This window comes from Sturnira hondurensis, unplaced genomic scaffold, assembly GCF_014824575.4.
Source record: "Sturnira hondurensis isolate 20B ecotype Veracruz unplaced genomic scaffold, ASM1482457v3 Scaffold0016684, whole genome shotgun sequence".
Lineage (NCBI taxonomy): Eukaryota > Metazoa > Chordata > Mammalia > Chiroptera > Phyllostomidae > Sturnira > Sturnira hondurensis.
The window spans coordinates 747,292-753,638 of record NW_028089315.1 but is presented as its reverse complement, the minus strand read 5'-3'; positions in this window follow the sequence as shown (position 1 = coordinate 753,638).

Genomic DNA, 6,347 nt, shown 5'->3' with positions numbered 1-6,347 from the left:
CATGTTTGCATATAAAACTTTAGGAAAGGGACAAGCATCTCATTATTAGCCAAAGCATGAACTCAACACCAAAGATGGCAAGTTTTCCTAAGGATTAATGCTCTAATAATACTTTCAGAATAAATTATTCTAGAGTAAAAATAATCTCATGAATTTCCATGTTTTAAACCCAGAATTTTTTAATTTAAAAGTTACTTTTCTTCATTTTTCACTAATTCTAGAAAGAAGAATGCTGAATAAAATCCCAGATGTATTACAGGGTTTTTTCTCTTTTCTTGATCACTTTAACCTCTAAATAGACAAAGAAATTCAGAAATGAGAAGCAGTAGGCTGGTGGCATGAAATTTACAGTTTGGAATCTGTAACTGCTCTCTCTACCTACGGCCAAGTGTTTACTGAAAGAAAAGCACTATTTGCTTTCAAATTTTATTAGTTATACTGAACAACAAAAAAAAAGATCTCCAAGGAATATTTCTTGTTTGAAAAGAGATGAACATGGGGTCATTTTGCTTTTTGTTTGTGGAAAGAGAAAAATAACCATTTATTCCAGTAATTGCGATAGCTTCAGAGTTCAGACACACTTCCTATCAGGTAAATTGTGACATACAGTATAGCCTCAGTTAATGACTGCAGCTACCCATCAACTAATTCTTTTGCATTGCTGAGCTGGGAAGGTACTAGACAGCTAATTTTGATGGTAATGTGGGGATGAAAATAAAGTGTGCTTTCCATAGCACTTTCAGAGCTTTCACGGTAAAATGCTGTTCTCTGGGATTCCATCTCTGAACAATATGAATTGTCATCTCTCCAAGCAGTACCACCGTGGCCCTCATATTTGCTGTTTTGTCAGTGACTGTTTAACTTCAGATTATTTTCAACCATTTGGAAAATAGCTATTGGATGTCTCTTATGTGCTAATTATTGCAATACATGCATCCCAATTACAGGCATTTCACATTTGCTGTTCTGCATTTCACCCTCATTATATTTGATATTATCTAATAGACAAACTCATTTTTGATAATGGTCTAAAGGGAGTAAGTAAGAATTTAACTTTCAATCTTTTATTTCAAAGAATATGTGAACTCTAAATAGCACATAGCTCCAACTAATATGGATAAATATAATAGTTACTACAAAATTATACCAGATATTTTAATATATTACAGTTCTCCTTTCCTACTTATTCCAAACCATACACACATGCTAGACTGGGGAAGAATTAAGATACAAAAAATTTAAGCTATTGTTTTCTATAGTTTGCATCTTAACAGCTGTATCACTGGCTAGACCAACACACTCATCCTCCAGCTCAAGAGTATGATACATATTGAAAATGGTTATCTTCCTCTGTGTTCCCCAAAGCTCATGATTCCCAGCTCACAGATGTAGGTTATTCTAACATTTTCCAGTGTACCTGTTGGTCCAGCACCACTGTGGTCCTTGGTTGTTGAGAACTACGCACAGGCATCTTTTTCTCTAAAGCACCCAGGCTACTTTGTCTTAGATAACTAACATTTTTGGATTAACGATTAATTACTTCTATGAATTCCTCTCTCTTCCCTCTGTACCCTGGTCCTACCAATGAGCTATAACCTCTCCACTTCTTTTCACCTCAGGATGCTAAAATTCCAGGTTTCTCATCAGATTACATCCGACATTCTAGACCAGCTTTGAACCATTTTGACTCCCTTTCCTCCCCACTTCACCTCACCACTTCTGTATTCTCCTTTCAAAATTGTCAACCAGGCCTTCTCTTTATTTGTGCAGTGAATCAGGCCACACTTTTCTCCAAATCTCTTACTCAACAAAATTGTTCCCATATGTTTATCCCCATCAATGCATCACAGGGGCAGCATAGCTTAATGGAAAAAAAAAAAACACCTTGAACATAAACTTTGGAAATAGCTATGGAGCAATTAATGTTAAGGTATTGGTGACACTATTAATCAAAATTGTTAGTGAAAGTCTGCCATACAAAACTGCTTTGTATCAGTAAATCAATAAGACATAAAAAATGAGACGGATTATATACTAAGTACTCCCCACATCCTTCCCCTAAAATGTTGCAGAAATCACGGCAGATATGGCACAAAAGCAAGACTACGGTTTCAGTGGGAATGTGGAATTGCAGGTAAGGGTGGGTCAGATAAACATAAGGCCATTTATTAGGATACTGCAAAAATATGTTGTCAGATGGCCCAGAGTTTCAGCAGGCAGTGACAAATGCTCTGTGGGACTGAGTAGTGTCACTCCTGCCCTCCACTCTCCATCAAAGAAAAACATCATTTAACCAAAATGTGTAAATGTGATCTTATTAGGAAATATATTCTTTGCAGGAAGAATATATTATGATGTACTCCTACTGTATTAGGGAGGGCCCTAGTTCAATGACTAGTGCTCTTAAAATAAGGGAATATTTGGCACTAAGAGAAACACAGGATGTCTTGGTCTGTTAGCTCAGTTGGTTAGAGCATCATCCCAATACGCCAAGATTGAAGATTGGATCCCCTGTCAGGACACATAAAGAATCAACTGATTGGATGTTTTGTTCTTCCTTCTGGTCCACTCCATTGATTTGAGTCCCAGTGTTCTGTCCATCACTATTGGTTTTCTGTGCATTTCCCTTCATTTCAATTAGTTTAGCCTTCATATGTTCCTCTAATTTGTGACTATAATCAACCAGTTCTGTGAGCATCCTGATCACCAATATTTTGAACTGTGCATCTGAGAGGTTCGCTATTTCTTTTTCACTTAGAGTTATCAGCTCCGGGGCTTTGAGTTCTTCTTGAGCCATATTTTGTACTGTTCATGCCTGTTACCTATGAGGAGCGGAGCCCTAGGTGTTCACCAGGGCGGGGCAACTCAGTTGCTGGGTTGTGACACTGTGGGGGCGGGATCAAAGGAAAGCAATGGCGGTCCCATCTGCCACCTCCCGCTGCTGCCGCTACCGCTGCCACTGCAGCTGCCACCATCACCGGGGCCCTCGCTTCCTTCCCACTGTTCGAGAATGTGCGGCTACGCTTAGCCCTCTGCCTCTGGGTTCGCCCAAAGACAAAGCCAAAGAACAGAAAATTGAACTATACGGAAGTCCCACAACAACGAACCATTTAACCAGGACTGGTAAGAGGGGTGGAGCCAGCAGCGGAGCAGGGTGGGAGAGGAAAGATCCCCTGACCCAAGGCATGAAGGCAGCTGGGGTAGCAGCACAGACCCAGTGATGGTGCGGGGCAGGCTGACCATGGTCACACATTTGTGCACAGATAAACCAGCAGAGTGAGCAGTGAGACAGACCATGCAGGAATGAAGAAACAAGAATTCAAAAAAATGAGAGGCTTAGGAACCTCCAGGACATCTTTAAATGTTCCAACATCTGAATTATAGGGGTACCAGAAGGGGAAAAGAAACAGCCATGAGTGGAAAACTTATTTGAACAAATGATAAAGGAGAACTTCCCCAGTCTGGCAAAGGAAATAGACTTCCAGGAAATCCAGGAAGCTCAGAGAGTCCCAAAGAAGTTGGACCCAAGAAGGAACACACCAAGGCACATCATAATTACATTAACCAAGATTAAAATGAAGGAGAGAATCCTAGAAGTAGCAAGAGATAAGGGGACAGTCACCTACAAAGGAGTGCCCATCAGACTGTCAGCTGATTTCTCAAAAGAGACCTTACAGGCAAGAAGGGGCTGGAAAGAAATATTCCAAGTCATGAAATCCAAAGACCTACATCCAAGATTGCTCTATCCAGCAAAGCTTTCATTTAGAATGGAAGGACAGATAAAGTGCTCAGATAAGGTCAAGTTCAAGGAGTTCATCATCACCAGGCCCTTATTATATGAAATGTTAAAGGGACTTATCTAAGAAAAAGAAGATGAAAAATATGAACAGTGAAAGGACAGCAAACTCACAGTTATTAACAACCACACCTAAAACAAAAGCAAACCAAGAAGACAGCTAGATCAGGAGTGGAACCATAGAAATGAAGAACACATGGCGGGTTAGCAACAGGGGAGTGGGAGGAGGGGAAGGGGGGAGAAGGTACATAAAATAAGTAGCATAGACAGTAGGTAGAAAATATATAGGGGGAGGGCAAGAATAGTAGGGGAAATATAGAATCTAAAGAACTTGAGACACGTGGTCATAAACTAAAGGGGGGAATGGTGGGGGAGGGAGTGTGCAGGGTGGAGGGGAATGAAGGGGGGGAATAGAACAACTGTAATAGTATAATCAATAAAATATATATATTAAAAAATCAGCTGATAAATGCCTAACTTAGTGAAACAATAAATCAATGTTTCTTTGTATGTCTGACTCTATCTCCCTTCTCTCTTTCTAAAATGAATTGATTAAAATATTTAAAAAGAAAAAAAGAAACAGAACAAATGCTTTGTGACAATAAAGAGTGAGACTGGTTATGCAGCTGCAAACTGAGTAATGCCAGCAAATTACCAAACTCTCAAATAAGCAAAGAAGAATCCTCTCCTACAGACTTTGGAGAGAACATGGGTTAACCAACATCTTGATCACAAACTTCTAGCATACACAAATGGAGGACAGAGTGGATTTCTGAAGTTTAAAGTGACCTAATTTGTTACAATGTCCCTAGGAAACTCATCCAAGCACGTACATCATACAACACTGAAGAGTATCAAAAAACGGGCCTATCTCTCAGTTCTACAACTGAGTACCGTGGCTTTGAACAAGTTATTAATCCTCTATGAATCCCAATTTCCTCAAGTAGAAAATGGAAATAAAACTTTTGTCTTCATTTGTAGCATGAAGTGATAACATACCTAAGGCATATATCATATTGCCTGGCATATAGTAAGAACTGTATAACTGTTATGTGTATATTTATTTAAATGCAATGACCCCATAAGAGTGACCCTAAAGATCAGAGGCACATCCTCTGATGTGGCATTGCACTTAGAATCTAAAACATAAAAAACAAACCTCTTTGTTCACTCACTGAATAGCCAGCAGCTCTACAAATGGACACACTGTTCCACACACTGACACATTTTCACACCTAGGCACCCCAGCAGCACATTTTCAGCAGTGCCTAGATGCACATAATTTTCTCTAGCAATGCTCTATTCCCTGAAAAGGAGGAGTTCTGTGATATATCACACATGGAAAGATTTGGAGGGAAGTTAACATTTATCATTCTTTTGTTCTCCTTTGCAGTAACACCACCATTCAGTTCATATCATCTGTGTATTTTCTTGCCCTGTATATCTACACAGTGAACATACTATATGACAGGTTGTTGAACATCAATAATTTGTCAAACTGGACAGAGACTCTACATATAAATTAGGATCGAGGGGTCAGTTTACGCAGATATGCTGTGATATAAGCAGCGCCCTCCAGAGCTTGAGCACACGTCAGGGCTCAAGCTAAGTGTGTCTAGTAGTCACCTGGAAAACCAGCTAACATCCCCAAGAGGCCATGGTTGATAAGATCAGAGCCGGAGCCCAGAATTTAAGATTCCAACAGTTCACCTGGGTGACACAGTTATAGGAGCTCTGGGAGTCACATTGTGAGAAAGATTGTCATGTATAAAACATTATTTGCTGAAACCTAACAGTTATGATACTTTTGAAACATATCCGAAGGTATTAACATCTAAAGTTGCTAAAATCACCTAACTGATTTTTAAGTTCTTATATCAAAATTCCACATAAATATATCCATATAACTTACAATCTCACATGTCACTCTCTCATTCCTATCCCTGACTCAGCTACACTAGGTTAAAAGAAAAAAGTCCTCGCCCTGGCTGGTGTAGCTCAGTGGATTGAGCGCAGGCTGCGAACCAAAGGGGCGCCGGTTTGATTCCCAGTCAGGGCACATGCCTGGGTTGCAGGCCAGATCCCCAGTGGGGGCCACATAGAAGGCAACCACATATGGATGTTTCTCTCCCTCTCTTTCTCCCTCCCTTCCTACCTGTCTAAATAAGTAAATTAATTAATTAATTAATTTTTAAAAGAAAGAATTGTGATTGAGCTTTAAAATATCCACACCTCAAACCAATTAAAGAAAAATTTCTGCTTCAGTACCATGCCAAAGGATTTATAAGTTTAATATACAGGCAGGGTTGAGAACAAAGGCTTGAATTGAATAGACATCACAAGTTAAATGAACAGGGTCTCTGTCTGACAATAAGAAGAAAACTCCTCTGATTCTGATCTCTCTATTTCTCTGGAACTCACATAGCCTCAGGAGTCTTCCCGGAATCAGTAAATAAGAATGAGACGGTAGACAATGAGATTAGCAACTCCTGTGTGCTCCAAATGTCATAACAAAGAGTTAGAAAAAAAATGGTCTACTACAGAATCTAAG